Source organism: Artemia sp. Qi Xiang Cuo, unplaced genomic scaffold (assembly GCF_049724085.1).
Source record: "Artemia sp. Qi Xiang Cuo unplaced genomic scaffold, ASM4972408v1 HiC_scaffold_3083, whole genome shotgun sequence".
Taxonomy (NCBI): Eukaryota; Metazoa; Arthropoda; class Branchiopoda; order Anostraca; family Artemiidae; genus Artemia; species Artemia sp. Qi Xiang Cuo.
Genome location: NW_028300478.1, coordinates 131,300 through 159,092, shown reverse-complemented (window position 1 = coordinate 159,092; position 27,793 = coordinate 131,300). Strand labels below are relative to the sequence as shown.

At 34.4% G+C, this 27,793-nt stretch overlaps 1 protein-coding gene across 1 annotated transcript in view; it reads left to right on the top strand.

Moving 5' to 3' along the window:
- Window positions 1–27,793, top strand: part of fd102C (forkhead domain 102C) — a 73,931-nt gene that overhangs the window by 13,105 nt on the left and 33,033 nt on the right. The gene's annotated exons all lie outside the window — the stretch shown is intronic.

The following is a 27,793-nucleotide window of genomic DNA, read 5'->3' as shown; positions in this document are numbered from 1 at the left end:
ATTCGATGATCCAGACTTTATGTACTAACTACATCCAAAGACTATGACGTCATTGATTAATATTGTATATAAAAAATTAAGTTTTTTGTAAAAAAAAATTAATTAAAAAAAAATAAAGTACAAATAGCGCTAGATATAGAGATTTCCTTTAAAATGAGCCATTGAACAACTCTCTACAATGTTCCAGTGCCAAGCTATCTGTGGAAAAGAAAGAAAGAAAAAAATATCCCGTTTGTGGAGAATAACGTGGTTAAAGTCAATTTTCTTGATTATCAAGCCAATATATTTTCTTTGTTATTCAAGCCGCAGGGCGGTAAGTTTCCTTTATAGGGGTTTCGGGCAAGGCGGTTCTAATGATGTACTTTTTGTTTTGATCTGACTCTGTTTTTAGGAGTTAGGGGTTTTTATATTTCTTAACATTGGACGTGATCGTCTCTTACTAGGTTGCTAGCTACCGCTGCAACCCGGATAAAAAATGCTGCAACCCAAATTCACATATATATTTATTTATGAGAGGCAGCCTGGCCGAGTGGTCCAAGACACTGGTGTTAGCCACCAGTCTCTTCGGAGGCGTGGGTTCAAATCTTACCGCGGGTATACGATTATGTTTGAAAGACTGCAGTGTGAAAAGACATCAAAAATGCAGTTTTTGGTGGAAAAATTTATTCTCTTTTAGAAATAATTTATTTTAGTTACTATAGATTTTTTAACCCAATTAATTTCCTTTAAAATGAGCTATTGAACAACCCTCTACGATGTTCCAGTGCCAAGCTATCTGTGGAAAAAGAAAAAAAAAGAAAAAAAGAAAAAAATATCCCGTTTTGGGAGAATAACGTGGTTAAAGTCAATTTTCTTGATTTTCAAGCCAATATATTTCCCTTGCTGTTCAAGCCAAGGGACAGAAAGTTTCCTATACAGGGGTTTCGGACAAGGCGGTTCTAATGGTGTTCTTTTTGTTTTGATCTGACTCCTCTGTTAGGAACAATGGGTTTTTATATTTCTTAACATTGGACGTGATCGTCTCTTACTAGGTTGCTAGCTACCGCTGCAACCCGGAATGCAGTTTTTGGTGGAAAAATTTAGTCTCTTTTAGAAATAATTTATTTTAGTTACTATAGATTTTTAACCCAATTAATTTCCTTTAAAATGAGCTATTGAACAACTCTCTACGATGATGATACGATGATACAACTCTCTATGATTCCAGTGCCAAGCTATCTCTGGAAACAAAGAAAAGAGAAAAAAAGAAAAAAATATCCCGCTTAGGCAGAATATTGTAATAGCTGCCACTTTTCTTGATTTTCAAGCCAATATATTTCCCTTGCTGTTCAAGCCAAGGGACAGAAAGTTTCATTTACAGGGGTTTCTGACAAGGCGGTTCTAATGGTGTACTTTTTGTTTTGATCTGACTCCTTTTTTAGGAACTATGGGTTTTTATATTTCTTAACATTGGACGTGATCGTCTCTTACTAGGTTGCTAGCTACCGCTGCAACCCGGATTTCTTTGAAATAGTAAGAGACAAACCTAAAATAATCAAGTAGCTAACTAAGTCGAATGTATGCAATGGTTTATTATTCTAATGATCGTCTTCTAATGTAAAATAGATTATTTCAGTTAGCATGGTCATGTCGTTCTTTACTGTAATTAGTATAGGCAAGAGGTCGTTCTTTATTGTATAAAACCTAACAAAAAATTAAACTAATTTTTAAATTTTCAGGTATTTTTCTAGTATAAATTAAAAGATTAAAACTATTGTTCAGACACCATAAATATTTTTGCAGTTTATAACTATAGCGATTCTGAACTAAAAACGAAAATAAAATAAAAATTATTGTTTTCAATTTTTACGCCACGTCGCTCATTAATTCATATATGGTTATTAGTACACAAGAGGTTTTAGATATTACGTCATGTTACTTATTACGTAATATATGGTTATTAGTAGATAATCGGTAAAATATTCGTTCTTTATTATAAAAACTTCAAAAACGCATAAAAAAGTTGTTCATATTCATTTTTGTATATTTTTTTATATTCAATTTTGGTTTATTCATTTTATATTTTTTATTATAATCTGAAAAACATTTTTGGGGAGGGGGTTCAAACCCACTAAACCCTTTGGATACGTCCTTGAATGTTATACTATCTTATCTAAATATAAGTGTGTGTTTCATCATCCTCTATATAATGATTCCTTTTAATACTTCAGTTACCATGGGCTACAGTTTGTTCTTTAATGTAAAGCTTGCTTCGATCTAACCATTATCTAATCAAGAATGAGAGAATTTACATCTTTGTCGTTCTTAAGTAGTAATTATGACGTCACGGCGTAATGATTTTATTGTCGTCATGGCGCAATGATATTATTTCATGACGTCTTCAGAAACAACAATATATTTTCGTGTTTTTCTATTCACGTCATAGCTGTAATATAAAACTATGATGCCATTCATTATTTATCTAGTAGGGTTTCAGACAAGGTAGTTCTAATGATATACTTTTGTTTTGATCTGACTCTATTTTTAGGAGTTTTGGGTTTTTATATTTCTTAGCATTGGACTGAGCGTCTCTTACTAGGTTGCTAGCTACTGCTAGCAACCTAGTTCTGGCTAAGTGGACGCGCGCTGGGTTGAGAATCCGAGAATTCGGGTTCGATCCCTGGTGTGGTCAGTTTCTTAGTTTGGGACGCGGGTCAGTGGTGTGACCCTGTAAGCTTAGCCAGAGTCAACCCAGCTCTAAATGGGTACCTGGAGAAATCTGGGGAAGGTAAAACAGGAAGGGTTTGCGAAAGCATAGGTTGGCTGGCCCCCAGCCCCCCATTGCACTTCCTGGCTGAAGGGCCACGAAACGGAGATCAGCACCGCCGGTTTGGACCTTAAGGGTCTAGTGCCGCATCCTTTACCTTTTTTTTTCCTTTAGCTACTGCTGCAACCCAAATTCACATATATATATTTATTTATGAGAGGCAGCCTGGCCGAGTGGTCCAAGGCACTGGTGTTAGCCACCAGTCTCTTCGGAGGCGTGGGTTCAAATCTTACCGCTGGTATGCGATTATGTTTGAAAGACTGCAGTGTGAAAAGACATCGAAAATGCAGTTTTTGGTGGAAAAATTTATTCTCTTTTAGAAATAATTTATTTTAGTTACTATAGATTTTTAACCAAATTAATTTCCTTTAAAATGAGCTATTAAACAACCCTCTACGATGTTCCAGTGCCAAGCTATCTCTGGATACAAAAGAAAAGAGAAAAAAAAGAAAAAAATATCCCGTTTAGACAGAATGTTGTAGTAGCTGCCACTTTTCTTGATTTTCAAGCCAATATATTTCCCTTGCTGTTCAAGCCAAGGGACAGAAAGTTTCCTATACAGGGGTTTCGGACAAGGCGGTGCCATTACACAGCTCTTTATTATAACCACGAGCTGTTTGATTTAATACTTCAGTTACTACGGGTTACAGTTCGTTCCTTATTGTAACATCTCTTACTAGGTTGCTAGCTACCGCTGCAACCCGGAAAACAATGTCTTCGGTAAAAACTCGCAGAGAATTTAATTTTTTAGCTTTTGTCACCCCAGTATCGGATTATGATGAGCTATATCGGTCCTTTATGTAAAAATTATTATCATATCTTATATGTAACTTTTATTTTAAAAGTCTTCGATAGTCTAATGGTAAGTAATCCCACTTGTTATCTGGGAGAAGGGGGTTCGATTTCCCGTCGGGGAGAACTTTTAATACGTTGAATTAAAATCACTATCTTTTCAATTTAAAATTTAAAAAAGAAACTTGTTTATTTACATTCTAGCTAAAATAATGAAGATAATATAAATGAACCACAGTGTTCAGTTTATTTGGACTTGAGTTCGTTTTTTAACTATAAATACAAACAGGAAAAAGCCTACGGTTTTTTCTTCTTTTAAATAGTAAGATACGAAACTCAAACAAACAAGTAGCTAACTAAGTCCAATGTATGGAATGGTTTGTTATTTCAGTGATCGTCTTTTAATGTAAAAATATAAATACTGTAATCTTAACTATAGTGAAGTTGCGTATGCAAGTTAGTATAGGGAAGAGTTCGATCTTTATTATAAATTTTCCCGAAAAATCATTCTCGTGCGTATTATTTTCAATATTTTTTGGTCTTTTTACTTCCGCATCCCATTTTTGTGGATTATCAACATTTTGAACCCGAGTATCAAGTATTTCGTTTTTCCGACAGGGTGGCACAGCCTCCCAATTTGTTTTATGGGCCGGTCCACCTCTCGCCTTGTCAATGAAGTAGCATATTCTCCCGTCGTAGTGTAATTTTGTAATTTTTCCTCTGTTAATGAAGTCACTTCTAACGATAGGAGATTTCCGATATCTCCAAAGTCTCCTCCCACTAAAACATCCACTGCTAGCGTAGGTACTAAGCCTACTTTTATCGTTTTCTCTGGACCGTACCGTCCTTCTTTGCAATTTCTATTCTTACCCAAGCAGACGGGCATGGGTGCTTGTCTCCATAATAACATAATGTTGTAATTTTGTTTTTATGGTCTATCTCTGTTCTATTAATTAGGTCAGTTCGCACGTAAGTTTGATCGCTGCAAGAATCAATTGCCATTTCAACTAATTTCCCGTTCAATTTTCCGTATATCTCATGCGACTCTGCAAATGCGTAATTTTTTTCCCTATTATGGGTCATGCCCAGGCTGTCGCTTTATTTGGTTTTTGGTCATATATATTGGGACCTTTTCTTGCAAAATGCCCCGTGGTACCACAGTTATAGCAAGTTAATCCTCCTTGCGCTGTGTTATAATGCCTATCTTTGTTATACTCTTTGTTTTGAAATATGTCTATCTCCTAAATTTCTTCTCTTAGTTCGGTCCACCTATTTGCCATTTCCACCATTTCTTTGCTTGTATTCGGGTTCTTCTCTTTCAAATAAATTTCAATTCTCTGTGGGTATTTTCTAAAAGTTGTTCCATTACTGTTTTATTTACCACTTCCGTCAATTTTTTTTTATCTCTTCCGGGTCTTCATACATTCTATAATTTTCTAACTCTAGCCATTTTAAACACATATCTTTCAATTTGTACCCGAATTCTTTATATGTTTCATTGTCTTGTTTTCTCTCGCTTCTAAACCTTCTTTGAAATTGCTCGGGGGAGATTTGAAATTTTTCAAAAATGGCTTGCTTTATTTTTTCAAAATCCCTTGAGTACTCCATTGGTAATGCTTTATATGCAATTTGTGCTTTGTAGTTAAGGAGGGGCTGTATTCTTGTCACCGAATTTTCTCTCGGCAACCCGCTTAATTCCACCGTTTTTTCAAAATTGTATATGTATAAATGTACATCTTCATTTTCTTTCATTGGTTGAAGGTTTATTGCCTGCACTACCTCTATTGTAGATGATTTCTCAGGCTCTTGGGAATTTCTCCCTGCAATCATTTCCATTATATGTTTTCTTTCCTCTCTGTCTGCCTCCTCCTTTTTTCTCTGGCTATCCTATCAGCCTCTTCCTTTTTTTCTCTGGCTATCCTATCAGCCTTTTCCTTTCGTTCTCTTTCTTTTCTATCTTCCTCCTCTTTTCGTACTCTGGCTAATCTGTCTTTCTCTATGAAATTTAAAAGTTGTTGTGTCATATGTATTTGAGTGCTTTTTCGTGAGCTCCTGCTGGAAATTGAACTTCTACTACTCCTGCTACTTGGCCTACTCTGAATCTCACTGCCTTTATATTCTCTTAATTCGTTTTCTGAGTCTGCTCGTTGTATAATATTTTCTTCTCCCCGCAACTCTCCTTCTTTTTGTACCTTCTCTGAAGGGTGAGTTTGCTTTGTTATACCCGTTCTTTCATGCAATGATTTTTGTCCCTGTATTATCACCACTGTTTCTTTTGTTCGGGTTTCTCTATCTGCGAGTAATTCTTTCTGCATTTGTCTTAGACTTTTCTCTTCTTCTCTGGTTCGTACCGGAGATCGCTCTATTACTGATTTTGTTTTGAAGATTTCCTCTTCACACGTCCCAGAAATGTCTATTTCACCTGTTGAGTGATATATGGTTCTATTTGATGATGCTTTTCTTATAGTATTTCCAGCGGGAGTCACATACAATTGTGTGTCTGATCCTGATTTTGTTTTACCGCGGTACATCTTGTCTGAATTCTTCGTTTGTCCGCCATTATTTCAAGGTTTATTTAACGTCTTCCGTTCAAACGAAAATCTTTTTATCAATGTCTCTTTTTATTTTTTCGTGAAAAATTATTTCCTTTTAATTTGCCGATTCTACGTGAGTGGCGCAGCCTCCCTTGTTTTACAAGTTAATTATTATTCGCGTGATCTATTGATTTTTAAGTTTTATTACTTATTGTTATTCGACTAGGCACAAATACAATAAAAAATTTCTCTTTGCGATTTTTTTATATATGTACCCACAATATGCTACTTTCTAGGCCAAATTAACCCGTCTCTTCGAAAACGCGGAATTCTTTTATTATCAGATTTACTGATAGGACCCTAAATCGCTGCCACCACATATTGGATGTTTAATGTGCGGGGGTCACCACTTTTAAAGACAAAATGGCGCAAAGAGTTGCTATGCCACTTACTGGAGGGGGAAATCCCTCGTTGGTCCCAAATTAGTGGGATTTCCACGGTTACTCCAACGGTTCCGTATATACCAACGTGATCGGATAGTCTATGGCCACATTTAAAGCCAAAGTTTACCGATAAGATTTCTACCTGTCTCTTTAGACTCGACCTAAGCTGAAAAGTTAAAAGAGTACATAGTAAAAAAAAGCTTAGTGTAATCACTACACGTTGTATAAAAGAACTGATTTCAAAAGGACTCTTTGTCCCAGCCCACTCCGCTAGCCGCGTGCTGCGACAGGGGTTACGAGGGTGGTAAATGAATCTTTCCATCCAATCCCAGGACTTACTAATTTACTGGTCAACCTTCCTAACTGCGCAATATCTTACCTCGTGGTCTATTAGAACTAATTTATTTTAGTTACTATAGATTTGTAGCCCAATTAATTTCCTTTAACATGAGCTATTGAACAACTCTCTACGATGTTCCAGTGCCAAGCTATCTCTGGAAAAAAAAAATATCCCGTTTAGGCAGAATGTTGTAGTAGCTGCCACTTTTCTTGATTTTCAAGCCAATATATTTCCCTTTCTGCTCAAGCCAAGGGACAGAAAGTTTACTATACAAGGATTTCGGATAAGGCGGTTCTAATGGTGTACTTTTTGTTTTGATCTGACTCCTTTTTTAGGAGCTATGGGTTTTTATATTTCTTAACATTGGACGTGATCGTCTCTTACTAGGTTAATAGGTACCGCTGCAACCCAGACATTGGACGTGATCGTCTCTTACTAGGTTGCTAGCTACCGCTGCAACCCGGATTGCTAGCTACCGCTGCAACCCGGATACCGCTGGTATACGATTATGTTTGAAAGACTGCAGTATGAAAAGCCATCAAAAATGCAGTTTTTGGTGGAAAAATTTATTCTCTCTTAGAAATAATTTATTTTAGCTACTTTAGATTTGTAAACCAATTAATTTCCTTTTAAATGAGCTATTGAACAACTTTCTAAGATGTTCCAGTGCCAAGCTATCTCTGGAAAACAAGAAAAAAAGAGAAAGAAAAAAATATACCGTTTGTGGAGAATAACGTGGTTATAAAGTCAATTTTCTTGATTTTCAAGCCAATATATTTCCCTTGCTGTTCAAGCCAAGGGACAGAAATTTTACTATACAGGGGTTTCGGACAAGGCGGTTGGAATGGTGTACTTTTTGTTTTGATCTGACTCCTTTTTTAGGAGCTATGGGTTTTAATATTTCTTAACATTGGACGTGATCGTCTCTTACTAGGTTGCTAGCTACCGCTGCAACCCGGATTCTTTAATGTAATCTCTTACTAGGTTGCTAGCTACTGCTGTAACCCGGATTTTAATCTGAATCTTTTTTCAGGAGTTATGGGTTACTTTAGTTTTCACTTTGAGGCGTGATCGTCTCTTACTAGGCTACTAGCTACCGCTGCAACCTGGATTATATAAGCAGACATAATTGACAAATACCATTTATGATGAACTATATTGGTCCTTTATGTAAGTTGCTAGCTACCGCTGCTACCCGGATAATAAACTGATTACAAACAGGAGAAAGCCTGCGACTTTTTCTTCTTTGAAATAGTAAGAGACGAACCTCAAACAATCAAGTAGCTAACTAATGCCAATGTATACAAATTTTTGTTAATCCAATTATCGTCTTTTAATGTAAATATTTCTTAACATTGGACGTGATCGTCTCTTACTAGGTTTCTAGCTACCGCTGCAACCCGGAAATTTCTTAACATTGGACGTGATCGTCTCTTACTAGGTTGCTAGATACCGCTGCAACCCCGATCTTTATTGTAACGAAGAGACTCCGGGTTACAGCTGCCGCTGCAACACGGATACTGCTGCAATCTGGATAGCCTGCAGCTACCCCTGGAACCACGATATATAAGTTACTATGGGCGAGAGATCGTTCTTTACTGTAAAACTTTTGATGAGTAAAACTAAACTTGATTAAACTTAAATATTTAAAATCATCATAAAAATCTTATTCTTTTGACGTATCTATTGATATTAAAATTCTGTTTTTCAGAGTTACGGTTACTCTTAAGACGATTCGCTCCTACTACAACAGTTCGTTATGACGAACTGTTTGACTATTTCATTTTTACTATGGGGCGTGATCACCGCCACATACCACATACACATACACTAGGTTGCTAGATACCGCCACAACCCCGATAGGTTGCAAGCTACTGCAGCAACCTGGATTCCAGTTACTATGGGCTATAGTTCGCCCTTTAATGTAATCTATGAATTAGGGGTGTTTTTCCCTTTTTTCTAAAATATGGGCAAATATTCCCAGGCTCGTAACTTTTGATGGGTATAATTAAACTTGATGAAACCTACATATTCAAAGTCAGCATAAAAATCCAACTCTTATGGACATTTTCATTTTTATTACGAGACGTTATCGTCTCTTACTAGGTTGCTAGCTACCGCTGCAACCCAGATTGAGTTATTTAAAAATAAATATGTTTTGCATCGTCATATGTATAATGATCCCTTATAACACTTTGGTTGCTATGGACTACAGAAGGTTTTTTAATGTAATTTTTTTGTTTTCTCATCTGTTCCTCAAAAAAAATTAATCCCTTTGTATCTTTTCAACATATTGTAAACAGTATCCTTTTCAATATGATTTCTCCGACACAAATCATCACTCGTGCCTCTGGATCGATGCAGACTTGATAGTATTCAGGCGATAAGCCTCGTCATTAAGGTATTTGATGTTTCTCCGGATTGATGCAGACTTGATAGTATTTTGACAATACTCTTCATTATCTCAGTATTTGATGTTTCTCCGGATGGATCTAGACTTGACATGTTTTGATCTGACTCTTTTTTTAAGAACTATGGGTTTTTATATTTCTTAACATTGGACGTGATCGTCTCTTACTAGGTTGCTAGCTACCGCTGCAACCCGGATTTGAAGTGATCGTCTCTTACTAGGTTACTAGCTACCGCTGCAACCCGGATTACTCCAATGATCGTCTTTTAATGAATCTTTATTATAATTCTTTACTATAACAACCAGGATGACGTCAGTTACAACTTGGGTTTCTTTTTATGCTATATCATTACAAACAGGAAAAAGCCTACGGCTTTTTCTTCTTTAAAATAGTAAGAGACGATCCTCAAGCAATCAAGTAGCTATCTAAGTCCAATGTATGCAGTGGTATGTTATTCCAATGATCGTGTTTTAATGTAATTTTCTTGATTTTCAAGCCAATATATTTCCCTTGCTGTTCAAGCCAAGGGACTGAAAGTTTCCTATACAGGGGTTTTGGACAAGGCGGTTCTAATGGTGTACTATTTGTTTTTATCTGACTCCTTTGTTAGGAACTATGGGTTTTTATATTTCTTAACATTGGACGTGATCGTCTTTTACTAGGTTGCTAGCTACCGCTGCAACCCAGACTAGGTTGCTAGCTACCGCTGCAACCCGGATAATTGATAAACACTATTTATGACGAGCTATATTCGTCCTTTATGTAAATACACCTGGAAGCACCATATATCAGTTAGTATGGGAGAGAGATCGTTCTTTAATGTAACTGATCTGACTCTATTTTTAGGAGTTTTGGGTTTTTATATTTCTTAGCATTGGACTGATCGTCTCTTACTAGGTTGCTAGCTACTGCTGCAACCCAAATTCACATATATATTTATTAGAGGCAGCCTGCCCGAGTGGTCCAAGGCACTGGTATTAGCCACCAGTCTCTTCGGAGGCGTGGGTTCAAATCTTACCGCTGGTATACGATTATGTTTGAAAGACTGCAGTGTGAAAAGACATCAAAAATGCAGTTTTTGGTGGAAAAATTTATTCTCTTTTAGAAATAATTTATTGTAGTTACTATAGATTTGTAACCCAATTAATATCCTTTAAAAAGGGCCATTGAACAACTCTCTACGATGTTCCAGTGCCAAGCTATCTCTGGAGACAAAAGAAGAAAAAAATATCCCGTTTAGGCAGAATGTTGTAGTAGCTACCACTTTTCTTGATTTTCAAGCCAATATATTTCCCTTGCTGTTCAAGCCAAGGGACAGAAATTTTACTATACAGGGGTTTCGGATAAGGCGGTTCTAATGGTGTACTTTTTGTTTTGATCTGACTCATTTTTTAGGAGCTATGGGTTTTTATATTTCTTAACATTGGACGTGGTCGTCTCTTACTAGGTTGCTAGCTACCACTGCAACCCGGACTAGAGCAGTTTACACAATAAATGTAGCCATTCTAAACTGAAAAATAAGATATATAAAAAATTAAATTTTTTGGTCTGGAAATACATATTAAATCATTATTCGATGATCGAGCCTTTATGTATTTCCTATACAGGGGTTTAAGACATGGCGGTTCTAATGGTGTACTTTTTGTTTTGATCTGACTTTTTTTTTAGGAGTTATGGGCTTTTATATTTCTTAACATTGGACGTGATGGTCTCTTACTAGGTTGCTAGCTACCGCTGCAACCCGGTTTTGAAATTTTCACGATTTATTGTAGTTTCAGTTAACAAACAAATTTTTTGTTAAAACCGCCCAAAAATTACTGTATTTTACATAATAATGGATAATTATATAAAAAAAACTAATTGACAAATACCATTTATGATGAACTATATCGGTCCTTCATGTAATCTTTATTATAATACTCTTCTAATGATCGTCCTTTAATATAAACCACCTTATATCAGTTACTATAGGCCAGAGATCGTTCTTTACTGTACTGGAAACAAAGAAAAGAGAAAAAAAGAAAAAAATATCCCGTTTAGGCAGAATATTGTAATAGCTGCCTTTTTTCTTGATTTTCAAGCCAATATATTTCGCTTCCTGTTCAAGCCAAGGGACAGAAAGTTTCCTTTACAGGGGTTTCTGACAAGGCGGTTCTAATGGTGTACTTTTTGTTTTGATCTGACTCCTTTTTTAGGACCTATGGGTTTTTATATTTCTTAACATTGGACGTGATCGTCTCTTACTAGGTTGCTAGCTACCGCTGCAACCCGGAAACATATATCAGTTACTATGGGCCAGAGATCGTTCTTTACTGTAAACTTTTCAAATGCATTTCAGAACAAGTTCTTTTCATAATGTCCATCCTAAACCCATTTTACAAGTTGAAGTACCCATCCTTTTCACCCACAACTTTACTTTACAGCTTATTGAATGCCCAACACCAAGCAATACTTTTCAAAGGTATTTCAGAACAAGTTCTTTTCTTAGTGACTGTCCTAAACCCATTTTACAAGTTGAAGTACCCATCCTTTTCACCCACAACTTTACTTTACAGCTTTTTGAATGCCCCAAAACCTAGCACTACTTTTCAAAGGGCATTTCAGAACAAGTTCTTTTCTTAATGTCCTTCCTAAACCCATTTTACAAGTTGAAGTTCCCATCCTTTATACCCATAACTTTACTTTACAGCTTTTTGAATGCCACAACACCAAGCAAAACTTTTCAAAAGGCATTTCAGAACAAGTTCCTTTCTTAATATCACTCCTAAGCCCATTTTACAAGTTGAAGTACCCATCCTTGTCACCCACAACTTTACTTTACAGCTTTTTTGAATGCTCCAACACCCAGCAATACTTTTCAAAAGGCATTTCAGAACAATTTCTTTTCTTAATTTTCTTCCTAAACCCATTTTATAAGTTGAACTTCCCATCCTTTTCACCCCTCAACTTTACTTTACAGCTTTTTGTATGCCCCAACACCAAGCAATACTTTTCAAAAGGCATCTCAGAACAAGTTCTTTTCATAATATCCCTCCTAAACCCATTTTACAAATTGAAGTACCCATCCTTTTCACACACAACTTTACTTTACAGTCTTTTGAATGCGCCAACACCAAGCGATACTTTTCAAAGGCATTTCACAACAAGTTCTTTTCTTAATGTCCCTCCTAACCCCATTTTACCAATTGAAGTGCCCATCCTTTACACACAAAACTTTACTTTACAGCTTATTGAATGCCCAACACCAAGCAATACTTTTCAAATGCATTTCAGAACAGTTTCCTTTCTTATTGACCATCCTAAACCCATTTTACAAATTGAAGTATCCATCCTTTTCACACAAAACTTTACTTTACAGCTTTTTGAATGCTCCAACACCAAGCAATACTTTTCAAATGGCATTTCAGAACAAGTTCTTTTCTTAATCTCCTTCCTAAACCCATTTTACAAGTTGAAATTCCAATCCTTTTCACCCACAAGATTACTTTACGGCTTTCTGAATGCTACAACACCAAGCAATACTTTTCAAAAGGCATTTCACAACCAGTTCTTTTCTTAATAACCCTCCTAAACCCATTTTACAAGTTGAAGTACTCATCCTTGTAACCCACAACTTTACTTTACAGCTTTTGAATGCTCCAACACCAAGCAATACTTTTCAAAGGCATTTCAGAACAAGTTCTTTTCTTAATGTCAGGTTAGGTTAGGTTAGACTAAATTAAGTTAGGTTAGATTAGGTTAGGTTAAGTCAGGTTAGGTAAGTTAGGTTAGGTTAGCTAAGTTAGGTTAGCTAGTAAACCTATTCCCATGTTTAAGTTAGGTTAGGTTAGGCTAGATTAAGTTATGTTAGGTTAGGTTAAGTTAGGTTGGCCTACGTACGCGCGCATACGAACAAGTTCTTTTCTTAATGTCAGGTTAGGTTAGGTTAGACTAAGTTAGGTTAGGTTAGATTAGGTTAAGTCAGGTTAGGTAAGTTAGGTTAGGTTAGCTAAGTTAGGTTAGGATAGGTTAGCTAGTAAACATATCTCCATGTTTAAGTTAGGTTAGGTTAGGCTAGATTAAGTTAGGCTTGGTGAAGTTAGGTTAGGTTAGGCTACATACTCACGCGTACGTAGGCTAACTTAACCTAACCTAACTTAATCTAGCCTAACCTAACTTAAACATGGAGAGATGTTTACTAGCTAACCTAAACTAACTTAGCTAACCTAACTTACCTAACCTGACTTAACCTAACCTAATGTAACCTAACTTAATTTAGTCTAACCTAACCTGACAGTAAGAAAAGAACTTGTTCGTACGCGTGCGTACGTAGGCTAACCTAACATAACTTAATCTAACCTAACCTAACTTAAACATTGGGAGATGTTTACTAGCTAACCTAACCTAACTTAGCTAACCTAACCTGACTTAACCTAATTTAATTTAGTCTAACCTAATCTAACCTAACCTGACATTATGAAAAGAACTTGTTCTGAATTGCCCTTTGAAAAGTATTGCTTGGTGTTGGAGCATTCAAAAGCTGTAAAGTAAAGTTGTGGGTTAAAAGGATGAGTACTTCAACTTGTAAAATGGGCTTAGGAGTGATATTAAGAAAGGAACTTGTTATGAAATGCCTTTTGAAAAGTATTGCTTGGTGTTTTGGCATTTAAAAAGAAGTAAAGTAAAGTTGTGGGTGTAAAGGATGGGTACTTCAACTTGTAAAATTGGTTTAGGAAGGACATTAAGAAAAGAACTTGTTCTGAAATGCCCTTTGAAAAGTATTGCTTGGCGTTGGAGCATTCAAAAAGCTGTAAAGTAAAGTTTTGGGTGAACAGGATGGGTACTCCAATTTGTATAATGGGTTTAGGACGGTCACTAAGAAAAGAACTTGTTCTGAAATTCTTTTGAAAGGTATTGCTTGGTGTTGGGCATTCAATAAGCTGTAAAGTAAAGTTGTGGGTGAAAAGGATGGGTACTTCAACTTTTAAAATGGGTTTAGGATGGACATTAAGAAAAGAGCTTGTTCTGAAATGTATTTGAAAAGTATTGCTTGGTGTTGGCGCATTCAAAAGGCTGTAAAGTAAAGTTGTGTGTGAAAAAGGATGGGTACTTCAATTTGTAAAATGGGTTTAGGAGGGATATTATGAAAAGAACTTGTTCTGAAATGCCTTTTGAAAAGCATTGCTTTGTGTTGGAGCATTCAAAAAGCTGTAAAGTAAAATTGAGGGGTGAAAAGGATGGGAACTTCAACCTGTAAAATGGGTTTAGGAAGGACATTAAGAAAAGAAATTGTTCTGAAATGCCTTTTGAAAAGTATTGCTTGGTGTTGGAGCATTCAAAAAAGCTGTAAAGTAAAGTTGTGGGTGAAAAGGATGGGTACTTCAACTTGTAAAATGGGTTTAGGAAGGACATTAAGAAAAGAAATTGTTCTGAAATGCCTTTTGAAAAGTACTTTGTTAGGAACTATGGGTTTTATATTTCTTAACATTGGACGTGAGCGTCTCTTACTACGTTGCTAGCTACCGCTGCAACCCGGATGCTAGCTACCGCTGCTACCCGGATTGTGTTTCGATCTGACTCCATTTTTACGAATTATGGGCTGTAAAATATTACAAACAGAAAAAGCCTACGGCTTTTTCTTCTTTGAAATAGTAAGAGACGAACCTCAAACGATCAAGTAGCTAACTAAGTCCAATGCAGGCAATAACTTTTTATTCCAATGATCGTCTTTTAATGTAACATATCAGTTACAATGGGAGAGAGATCGTTCTTTACTGTAAAAATTAAAAGATTAAAACTATTGTTCAGACACCATAAATATTTTTGCAGTTTATATTTTTAGCGATTCTGAACTAAAATAGAAAATAAAATAAAAATTAATTTTTTTAAATTTTTACGTCACGTCGCTAATTAAGTCATGTATGGTTATTAGTACACAGTAGGTTTTAGATATTACGTCATGTCACTTATTACGTCATATATGGTTATTAGTAGATAATCAGTAAAATATTCGTTCTTTATTATAATGGCTTTGCCCGACTGGACAAGGTATTTTACTGCAGAGAAGCAAATTTTCAAAAGATCCTTGTCTAACATAAATACTTGACTTTTCTCTCTCAATTTTAACTTTTCCATACAACTGGTCTATTAAATACCTTTGCTTTTCTCTTTTCATGATACTATGCCTTGTTTTTGTGTAGTACTATTATCTTTAATTTACTTGAAGCTTGCTTGGATAAAGCCATTAATGTTTCAGCTTTGTAGTCTTACGGGTCCTTATATTATAAGAGACGAAACTCAAACAATCAAGTAGCTAACTAAGTCCAATGTATGGAATGGTTTGTTATTTCAGTGATTGTCTTTTAATGTAAAAATATAAATACTGTAATCTTAACTATAGTGAAGTTGCGTATGGAAGTTAGTATAGGGAAGAGTTTGATCTTTATTATATTCTAGCTAAAATAATGAAGATAATGTGAATGTACCACAGGGTTCAGTTTCTTTGGACTTGAGTTCGTTTTTTAACTATAAATACAAACAGGAAAAAGCCTACGGCTTTTTCTTCTTTTAAATAGTAAGAAATGAAACTCAAACAATCAATTAGTAGCTAACAAAGTCCAATGTATGGAATGGTTTGTTATTTCAGTGATCGTCTTTTAATGTAAATTTACTAACCTATACTATAGTTAAGTGGCCTATATAATTTAGTATAGGCAAGAGGTCGTTCTTTATTATAATCTAATGATGTACTTTTGTTTTGATCTGACTCTATTTTTAGGAGTTTTGGGTTTTTATATTTCTTAGCATTGGACTGATCGTCTATTACTAGGTTGCTAGCTACTGCTGCAACCCAAATTCAAATGTATGGAATGGTTTGTTATTTCAGTGATTGTCTTTTAATGTAAAAATATAAATACTGTAATCTTAACTATAGTGAAGTTGCGTATGGAAGTTAGTATAGGGAAGAGTTTGATCTTTATTATATTCTAGCTAAAATAATGAAGATAATGTGAATGTACCACAGGGTTCAGTTTCTTTGGACTTGAGTTCGTTTTTTAACTATAAATACAAACAGGAAAAAGCCTACGGCTTTTTCTTCTTTTAAATAGTAAGAGATGAAACTCAAACAATCAATTAGTAGCTAACAAAGTCCAATGTATGGAATGGTTTGTTATTTCAGTGATCGTCTTTTAATGTAAATTTACTAACCTATACTATAGTTAAGTGGCCTATATAATTTAGTATAGGCAAGAGGTCGTTCTTTATTATAATCTAATGATGTACTTTTGTTTTGATCTGACTCTATTTTTAGGAGTTTTGGGTTTTTATATTTCTTAGCATTGGACTGATCGTCTATTACTAGGTTGCTAGCTACTGCTGCAACCCAAATTCAAATGTATGGAATGGTTTGTTATTTCAGTGATTGTCTTTTAATGTAAAAATATAAATACTGTAATCTTAAATATAGTGAAGTTGCGTATGGAAGTTAGTATAGGAAAGAGTTTGATCTTTATTATATTCTAGCTAAAATAATGAAGATAATGTGAATGTACCACAGGGTTCAGTTTCTTTGGACTTGAGTTCGTTTTTTAACTATAAATACAAACAGAAAAAAGCCTACGGCTTTTTCTTCTTTTAAATAGTAAGAGATGAAACTCAAACAATCAATTAGTAGCTAACAAAGTCCAATGTATGGAATGGTTTGTTATTTCTGTGATCGTCTTTTAATGTAAATTTACTAACCTATACTATAGTTAAGTGGCCTATATAATTTAGTATAGGCAAGAGGTCGTTCTTTATTATAATCTAATGATGTACTTTTGTTTTGATCTGACTCTATTTTTAGGAGTTTTGGGTTTTTATATTTCTTAGCATTGGACTGATCGTCTATTACTAGGTTGCTAGCTACTGCTGCAACCCAAATTCACATATATATTTATTTATGAGAGGCAGCCTGGCCGAGTGGTCCAAGGCACTGGTGTTAGCCACCAGTCTCTTCAGAGGCGTGGGTTCAATTCTTACCGCTGGTATACGATTATGTTTGAAAGACTGCAGTGTGAAAAGACATCAAAAATGCAGTTTTTGGTGGAAAAATTTATTCTCTTTTAGAAATAATTTATTTTAGTTACTATAGATTTTTAACCCAATTAATTTCCATTAAAATGAGCTATTGAACAACCCTCTACGATGTTCCAGTGCCAGCTATCTCTGGATACAAAAAAAGAAAAAAAAAAAGAAAAAAGAAAAAAATATCCCGTTTAAGCAGAATGTTGTAGTAGCTGCCACTTTTCTTGATTTTCAAGCCAATATATTTCCCTTGCTGTTCAAGCCAAGGGACAGAAATTTTACTATGCAGGGGTTTCGGACAAGGCGGTTCTAATGGTGTACTTTTTGTTTTGATCTGACTCTTTTTTTAAGAACTATGGGTTTTTATATTTCTTAACATTGGACGTGATCGTCTCTTACTAGGTTGCTAGCTACCGCTGCAACCCGGATCCTTTTTTAGGAACTATGAGTTTTTATATTTCTTAACATTGGAAGTGGTCGTCTCTTACTAGGTTGCTAGCTACCGCTGCAACCCGGATCATTACAAACAGGAAAAAGCTTACTTTGAAATAGTAAGTAACTGAAACAAAAGTAACTTTGAAATTTTTCTTCTTTGAAATAGTAAGAGAAGAACCTCAAGCAATCAAGTAGCTAACTAAGTCCAATGTATGCAGTGGTATGTTATTCCAATGATCGTCTTTTAATGTAACTAACCATTATCTAATCAAGAATGAGAACATTTACAGCTTTGTCGTTCTTAAGTAGTAATTACGACGTCACGGCGTAATGATTTTATTGACGTCATGGCGCAATGATATTATTTCATGACGTCTTCAGAAACAACAATATATTTTCGTGTTTTTCTATTCACGTCATAGCTCTAATATAAAAAACTATGATGACTTTCATTATTTATCTAGTAGGGTTTCAGACAAGGTAGTTCTAATGATGTAGTTTTGTTTTGATCTGACTCTATTTTTAGGAGTTTTGGGTTTTTATATTTCTTAGCATGGGACTGATCGTCTCTTGCTAGGTTGCTAGCTACTGCTGCAACCCAAATTATTAGAGGCAGCCTGGCCGAGTGGTCCAAGGCACTGGTGTTAGCCACCAGTCTCTTCGGAGGCGTGGGTTCAAATCTTACCGCTGGTATACGACTATGTTTGAAAGACTGCAGTGTGAAAAGACATCGAAAATGCAGTTTTTGGTGGAAAAATTTAGTCTCTTTTAGAAATAATTTATTTTAGTTACAAAAGGTTTTTAACCCAATTAATTTCCTTTAAAATGAGCTATTGAACAACTCTCTAAGATGTTCCAGTGCCAAGCTATCTCTGGAAACAAAGAAAAGAGAAAAAAAGAAAAAAATATCCCGTTTAGGCAGAATATTGTAATAGCTGTCACTTGTCTTGATTTTCAAGCCAATATATTTCCCTTGCTGTTCAAGCCAAGGGACAGAAAGTTTCCTTTACAGGGGTTTCTGACAAGGCGGTTCTAATGGTGTACTTTTTGTTTTGATCTGGCTCCTTTTGTAGGAACTATGGGTTTTTATATTTCTTAACATTGGACCTGATCGTCTCTTACTAGGTTGCTAATGAAAGAGCTTAAGCCGAACCGGCCAGCCATGACTAAAAATCAACAAATATAAAAATCTATAAAAAAACAAAAAAAAACAAACGAGACTGTGGCCAGTGGAGAGAAAAGGAAAACAACAGAAACAAAACAACGCGGATATTTCGCCTGTATACAAACAAGGCGTCTTCAGCACAAAAGACAAAAAAAAAACAAAAAAAAAAAAAAGATAAAAATAAAAACCAAAAAAAAACCCACCAAAAAAAAAAAAAAAAAAATGTAAAAACGGCCCAAAAAAAAAAACGTATGGAAAAGATGATAAAATATATTTAATTAAGTGTGTACACCAGAGTAACTGAGGAAAAAAAAAAAAACTGTAAATTAATTGAATTATTCAGTTGCGAAATAATCCTTTTGTTAGCTATTACTGAAGCAAATCGTTTTGGTCTAACAGGTAAAATAGTCCCCTGGTGATTATTTAAAATCTTTACTCCCTTATTGAAAATTGATTCACTCTTTAGAAGGTTATCATAAATTGGGTCAATATTAAAATTACCCGTATCCCTATTTATGGAAAGGTTAGCAAACATATGTTTTTTAATTTCTATGGCATCCCTGGCCCATTGGGTTTACCCCTTATCATTAGAAATAGCCAAGACTTCATCAAATTTTATAAAATGATATGGTTGAAGCCAAATATGCTCTGCTAAAGCTGAAACGAAAGTTTCTGGAGGCTTGCTTAATTGTAGGATTTTTTCTATTGAATTACGGTGTTCAATAAACCTTTCAACAAATTGTTGGTGAGTCCTACCAATATAGAACTTCCCACAAGAACACGGAATTTTATACACCCCACTTACTAAATTTCCCCGAGTTAAATCCTTACCAGAACTAAAAAAACTACTCATTGGCCTCAGCGATTGGAAACATGTATCAATACCAAATTTACGTAAAACCCGTGAAAGTTTCTCCCCCAAACCAGGCACATATGGTAATGAAATGAAGCTTTTTGATACAACTAAATCTAAAGACTGAGAAACCTCAATAACCCTACTACTATGTTTGGCCCGTCTATTTTCAATTATTTTATCAATGAACTTAATTGGATAACTATTACAAAATAAAATATCCCTCAAGTATAAAGAAAAACAACAGAAACAAAACAACGCGTATATTTCGCCTGTATACAAACAAGGCGTCTTCAGCACGAAAGACACAAAAAAAAAAAAAAAAAAAGATAAAAATAAAAACAAAAAAAACAACCACCAAAAAAAAAAAAAAATGTACAATCGGCGCAAACTAATCCACGTAGGGAAAAGATGCTAATATAGAGTTACTTCAGTGAGGACACCAGAGTATCTGAGGAAAAATAAAAAAACTGTAAATTACTTTAATTATTCAGTTGCGAATTAATCCTTTTGTTAGCTTTTACTGAAGCAAATCGTTTTGGTCTAGCAGGTAAAATAGTCCCCTGGTGATTATTTAAAATCATTACTCCCTTATTGATAATTGATTCACTCTTTAGAAGGTTATTATAAATTGGGTCAATATTTAAATGACCCGTGTCCCTAATTATGGAAAGGTTAGCAAACATATGTTTTTTAATTTCTATGGCTTCCCTTGCCCATTGGGTGTACCCCTTATCATTAGAAATAGCCAAGGCTTCATCAAATTTTACAAAATGATCTGGTTGAAGCCAAATATGCTCTGCTAAAGCTGAAACGAAAGTTTCTGGAGGCTCGCTTAATTGTAGGGTTTTTTCTATTGAATTACGGTGTTCAATAAACCTTTCAACAAATTGTTGGTGAGTCCTACCAATATAGAACTTCCCACAAGAATACGGAATTTTATACACCCCACTTACTAAATTTCCCCGAGTTAAATCTTTACCAGAACTAAAAAAACTACTCATTGGCCTCAGCGATTGGAAACATGTATCAATACCAAATTTACGTAAAACCCGTGAAAGTTTCTCCCCCAAACCAGGCACATATGGTAATGAAATGAAGCTTTTTGATACAACTAAATCTAAAGACTGAGAAACCTCAATAACCCTACTACTATGTTTGGCCCGTCTATTTTCAATTATTTTATCAATGAACTTAATTGGATAACTATTACAAAATAAAATATCCCTCAAGTATATCGTTTGTTTGTTTTTTTTTTAGAGATTTTTCTCTTTGTTGGTTTTTTAGTAATCAAAATGTAAATATTATTTGATTTATTAAAGTTATAAAAGTAAAAACATTTATATTTTTTCAGTTAAGTGCAAATTTTGCAACTGGAGCAAGTTTCTGCTTAGTTTAATCTAGTTACTTTCATCCCTTAAAGAAATATAGTTAATCGTCATTGACAAGGAATTAATCGGAAGGATGATTTCTCAATAAAATAGTCCTTTTTAAGAACATTCATCCTACCCTCATAGTTAACTTCTTTTTTTTTAAAGAGTTATAAATAATATAAATCGTTCGGTTTCTATTTGCATCGCAGTTTTAACTGCATTTATTTAGGTTTATTCATCCTTTTTTCATATTTTTGAATTTTTTTTTAATGGAAAGGCAATATTTTAAGAAATGATTTAATAATAATGAGGAATATCGTCATTTTCCCCGAATATTTATTTTAATTGGAGCCAAACGTAATTCACAAAATGTGGTATGCAGGATGCAGGAAATGTGTTTTCTTTTAGGGCAATCGAAATGTATGCTCTCTATAAAAAAAAATGTATACTCCTCTAAAAAAAAAAAACAGAAGAAGAAAATAATATTCATACATTTATTAATTTCAACAATCTTATAAGCAACGGTGAATACGTAGGAGATTCAATGAAAATTGTATAAAATCTGTCATGCCAAATATAGAAATCAAAAGTACAGATAATAAATTCCTCTTTACTGAAGGTATGCAGCCTAAAAATTTACCTGAATACTAAAACCTTAAATACACGTAAATAAAAGCCTTACAGGCATTTAATAATATTAGAAACCAATCAAAAAGGGTAAATAAAAATCCAGGCTGGGCCCAGAGCAATAAAAAATTAACACCCTCTTCTGCAAACCAGGGCGGAATTCCTAATTCACTTCATTAATATCTTCCACTTTTCAGCCTGTTAAATTGAAACTCGTTTTGGAAAAAAAAATACACAGTAACAATCAAGGAAATGTTCTACTTTTATTCGTACAATATATTTTTTTTCTGACTTATCTACTGTAAATGGCCTACCGCAATCTTTCAAAGAGGTAATTGAGATAAAAAAAATATATAAACAGGAATTTGGCTATAAATAGGGACACCGTAGACATTTCATTAAGCCCAATTTATAACAATTTAATACTAAAAGACTTTTGATTTTTGCACCCAATCAAATTTAAGAGAACCTATTAACATATCTAATGAAAATCGAAATGACAAAAGAGCAAAAAGTATTGCTAAGCAAAAGATTCTTGCACAATCTCTTCGGTAAAACCCTTTTTTCCATTGGTTTCAGCGTTTGTCTTTCATTCAGTGTTTGTTCGGATCTTGTCTAGTGAACTCTAAAAGGTTAGATTATTGTTATTTTTTTTCTTTTTTATTAGCACTGAGGACGACTTGGCAGAGGTCCTTGTCAAAATATTTGCTGGTTTTTCGTCTTCATATTTTACCACTGGCTGACAAAATCCTCGTTTTCTCACCCTCTTTTGGTTTTATTTATCTTTTATTATTTCCTTTCTTCTCTTAGTTTCTTACGTCACGTATACCCAGTGTGGTTTTAGAAAGTATTTATAGTAAAGATCGATGTGGGTATAATGTATTATGTTTTGTTGTTGTTGCTGTTTAGAATAGGGCACGTTGTATCGAAGGAGTTGCCCTAGGAACTTCAAAAAGCGTTCATTTGATTGAAAATAGAAAGTGCTAATGCCTTTTTAATAGTCGAAAGTGATTGGAGGGTAACCAGTTCCCCTCTCACTCCCACCCTCCCATTTGCCCATTATGTATAAAAACTAAATATTGACTTAAGATTAAATCAAAATTCACTGGGATAATGATAATTCCCAATAAGGAATCTCAGCAGAATCCCAAGAACGACTGAGGGTATTATGTTCAAACTTTCGGGGCTTCTTCTACTCTTAAAATTCAACCAAATCAAAATAGAGTAAGTGTATCCAAGCTATCAAAGAAAGTAAACAAATTATTTTGCAAATGGTATTAAGTTTTCTATTTCAGGTCAACTAGAGGAGGTATGAAACTAAATTAAACACTACTATTTGTGTCCAGATTCTTAAAAGGGTGTATGTTGTTAAAAATTGCTGAAAATTTTTCTCCAGCATACAAATAGCAGGCCAAACTATAAATTCTTAAAAAACGAAAAGATTTTAAGAATTATTTTCTTTTTCCCTGAAAAGACTCTGTCAATATGAAACAAACAGAAATCAATTAAAAAAACTTTTTCCACAAAATAAGTTTTTCAAAGAAAAGTAAAGAACTCCATTAAACAAAAAATAAGCAAAAATAAAATCAAATAATCTACCAAGCGTGAAATTACCACAAATCAGCATAGATAAATAAATGAAACCCAAAACAAACAGAAATTACAATAAATAACCGAGTCAAACTCAAAACATGCAGAAATTAACATAAGTTGGGCTCAAAACCCCTATGCCTTCCCAAGGCCAGAACATAATTTGCACTTTACAAAAAAATACAAATGAATGTGCATTGTCAGTTTAATATACATATACTGATATTTAGTAATCAAAATGTAAATATTATTTGATTTATTAAAGTTATAAAAGTAAAAACATTTATATTTTTTCAGTAAAGTGCAAATTTTGCAACTGGAGCAAGTTTCTGCTTAGTTTAATCAAGTTACTTTCATTCCTTAAAGAAATATAGTTAATCGTCATTGACAAGGAATTAATCGGAAGGATGATTTCTCAATAAAATAGTCCTTTTTAAGAACATTCATCCTACCCTCATAGTTAAATTTGTTTTTTTTTAAGAGTTATAAATAGTATAAATCGTTCGGTTTCTATTTGCATCGCAGTTTTAACTGCATTTATTTAGAATTATTCATCCTTTTTTCATATTTTTGATTTTTTTTTTTAATGGAAAGGCAATGTTTTAAGAAATTATTTAATAATAATGAGGAATATCGTCATTTTCCCCCAATATTTATTTTAATTGGAGCCAAACGTAATTCACAAAATGTGGTATGCAGGATGTAGTAAATTTTTTTTATTTTAGGGCAATCGACATGTATACTCTCTATAAAAAAAAAATGTATACTCCTCTAAAAAAAAAAAAAAAACAGAAGAAGAAAATAATATTCATACATTTATTAATTTCAACAATCTTATAAGCAACGGTGAATACGTAGGAGATTCAATGAAAATTGTATAAAATCTGTCATGCCAAATATAGAAATCAAAAGTACAGATAATAAATTCCTCTTTACTGAAGGTATGCAGCCTAAAAATTTACCTGAATACTAAAACCTTAAATACACGTAAATAAAAGCCTTACAGGCATTTAATATTATTGGAAACCAATCAAAAAGGGTTAATAAAAATCCAGGCTGGGCCCAGAGCAAAAACAAATTAACATCCTCTTCTGCAAACCAGAGCGGAATTCCTAATTCAGTTCATTAAAATCTTCCACTTTTCGGCCTGTTAAATTGAAACTCGTTTTGGAAAAAAATACACAGTAACAATTAAGGAAATGTTCTACTTTTATTCGTACAATATATTTTTTTTCTGACTTGCGTTTTGAAAAATTTTAAGACAATTTTTCAAAATCTTAGGCTAATTAATTCTTTAGAAACTGGAGATCCCCACTCCCCCCCTTTGGAAGAAACACTCAACATTAATACCCAAAAAAACTTGACCGCCAAATTAACCCCCAAATTAATGACGAAACGGCTTTAAAGCATTCTTGATTGATACACAAAAAGATATTTAAAATTCCTATTGATTTACGAAGAAATAGATTCAAGACAAAAAAAAAATGATAGTGGACAACAGAAATAAAAGAAAAGGAAGCCCAAAATATCAGCTAATTATGCGAAACAGGTCAATTCCAATTACGAACAAATGTGTGGAAAGGTCTGTTCAGAACAAACCCCTGAACAGAGCAGATTCGTTCAATTAGCTCATGAGCAGTTCTGGAAATTTAATAGCATAGGATCCAAGCTGTTCCGGTGACAAACTAGACTCGAATGGCTCTAAGCGGTGTTTTTGCTCAAATTCAAATATTGGTATTCCAGGCGTTCTTTTCTGAAACATAAGAGATGCGATTAAAGGACATATCCATGAAATGGAGAGAGAGAGAGGGAGAGAAAGAGAGAGAGGGAGAGAGAGAGAGAGAGAGAGAGAGAGAGAGAGAGACAAAAGAGAGAGAGAGGGGGGGGGCTAAAGGTAGCATTTAAATCAACACATTTGTACCCGTCGTAGTCAACTAAACATAAAAGGATATTGCAGCATCACGAAATATTTCTATTCGTCACGTTGTGCTCATCAGATGGTGATCAAATCTGAGAACTGCTCAAGTGAAAAATAAATGTTTACCCATATACTTCAAAGAATTCACCCTCAAAACTGTTGTGACCCATACCATTCCTTCCCATTGGAAATTTTTAGCTGGAAGCTTATTTGCGAAACATTTTGCTTGTCAAAAATCTCAATATTTTGCTTGTTACAAATCACAATGCTTTGCGTACCACAAATCAATCAAAAATATTCCGCTTGGCCGAAATCACAATTAAAAGCATGCCAGACAAAGCGATAAATCCATTAAAAAAACGTAATGATTCAACTTGAATTATCATTAAAAGAAATATAAAATTCTATGAGTTAATTAAGGATTTAACTCTTATTTTCCAGACCTTATACAAATAATAAATTGTAAGTAAATTTTTCTTCCTAGGGCCTATTTTCATATACAACTGGAAACAGTTTGTTTCCCACTTTAGGAGTTTGATCGGTGATTCATAGTGTGCCAAAAATTTAATTTTATTAATATTTTTTTTCCTTTATAACTTTTCAGAAGTTTATTTTATCCCATTTACATGAAATAATAAAAATTTTGGTAAAGGTTTTGTTTTATTTTATTCTTGTGAGCCTTAGTAGAAGTAGTAGTAGCAATTGTAGAACTGGTAGTTGTAATGTAGTAGTAGTGTTAGTACCACTTATAGTAGTAGTAGTAGTAATATACACATAGTGGCTTTTGGCTAATTCAATATGCCCCTTAAAGTGCCCTGAAATTTTCAACTTAATAGACCATCTCTGAGATATTGCTGATACGCCATTTTGACAGCCTGCGTGCAAAAAGTGTGTTTTGATTTAGTTGAACATCCCCCTATACCTTCCCTGAAAGTTTCATCTTCCTACCCTTAGCCTCAGTAGCAATAGTCACAGTAATTGTAGCAAAATTAGCAGAAGTAGTAGTTGTAGCAGAATGCAAAAAGTGCCATTTGATTAGCTCATTATCTTTCTCAACAGGCCCTGAAAGTTTCAACTTAATACTCTAAGCTGTTCCTGAAAAATTGCTTAAACATCCTTTGGACAATCTTAATCCACACAGTGTTTTGATTTACTTCAACATGCCCTAAAATCGTCTTTGAAAGTTTCACCTTAATACCCTTATCTTCAGTATAAGTAAGTCGTGGCACCAGTAATAGTAGCAAAAGTGGTAACATGCACATAGTGCCTATTGGTTAGTTAAACATCCCCTCAACATGCCTTGAAATTTCAACTAGGTACTCTAAGACGTTCTTGAAATATTCTTACATGCTCTTTTGAAAACCCACATGCATGTAATTTGTTATGATTAAGTTGAAAGTTTTGCCTTATTATCATTAGCCTCACTAGCTACAGTAATTGTAGCAGCAGTAACAGTAGACACATAGTGCCTTTTGATTAGCTCAAGATTTTCCTCAACATACACTGAAATGTTCAATTTAATCAACTAAACCGTTCCTGAAATACTGCTGGTACACCCTTTTGACAACCTACATACTCAAAGTGTGTTTTGGCTCAGTTCAACATCCCCCTACACATTCCCTGAAAGCTTTACCTAAATACCCTTAGCTTCAGTAATAGCAATAGTTCTAGACATAGTAGCGGGATGCACATAGCTTCTTTTGTTTGTTTTTTAACATGCCCCTCAAGACACGCTGAGAGTTTCAACTTAATAAAGTTTAACAGTCCCCGAAGTACGGCTCATGCGTCCTTTAGACAGCCTGCATGAACATAGTGTTTAGATTTAGTTCAACACTGTGCCAAAATTCCCTGAGACATCTTAATACCATCAGCTTTAGTAGCAGTAGTAGTAGTAACAGCAGTAATAGTAGTAGTAGCGGTAGAAGTAGTAGTAGTATGCAAATATTACATTTTGGTTAGTTCAACTACCCACACAACAAGCCCTGTAAATTTCAACTTTATACACGAATTAGTTTCTAAAATATGTCTGATACGCCTTTTTGACAAACTGCATGCACACAGTGTGTTTTGATTCAGTTCAACTTCCCCCTCAATATTCCCTGAAAATTTTCCCCTTAATATCCCTTGTGACAACTTGTAGTAGTTGTCACACTAGTAGCAGGAGTATTAGTAGCACAAGTAGTGCTATTATATTGCCTTTTAGTCAGTTGAACATCCCCTCACCAATTCCTGGAAGTTTCAACTCAATTTACAACCCGTTGGTAATATTTCCTTTTTGGCCAATTTATCATTCTCCTCATTATTCTCTGAAAGTTCTAGCTTAATACCCTCTGTCAATCCTGAGTTACACCCTTTTGACAACTCTGCATCCGCATAGTGTGTTTTGATTTAGTTTGACACTCCTCTCAGCATTCTCTGACAGCTTCACCTGAATGCCCTTAGCCTTTTGGACACCAAAGA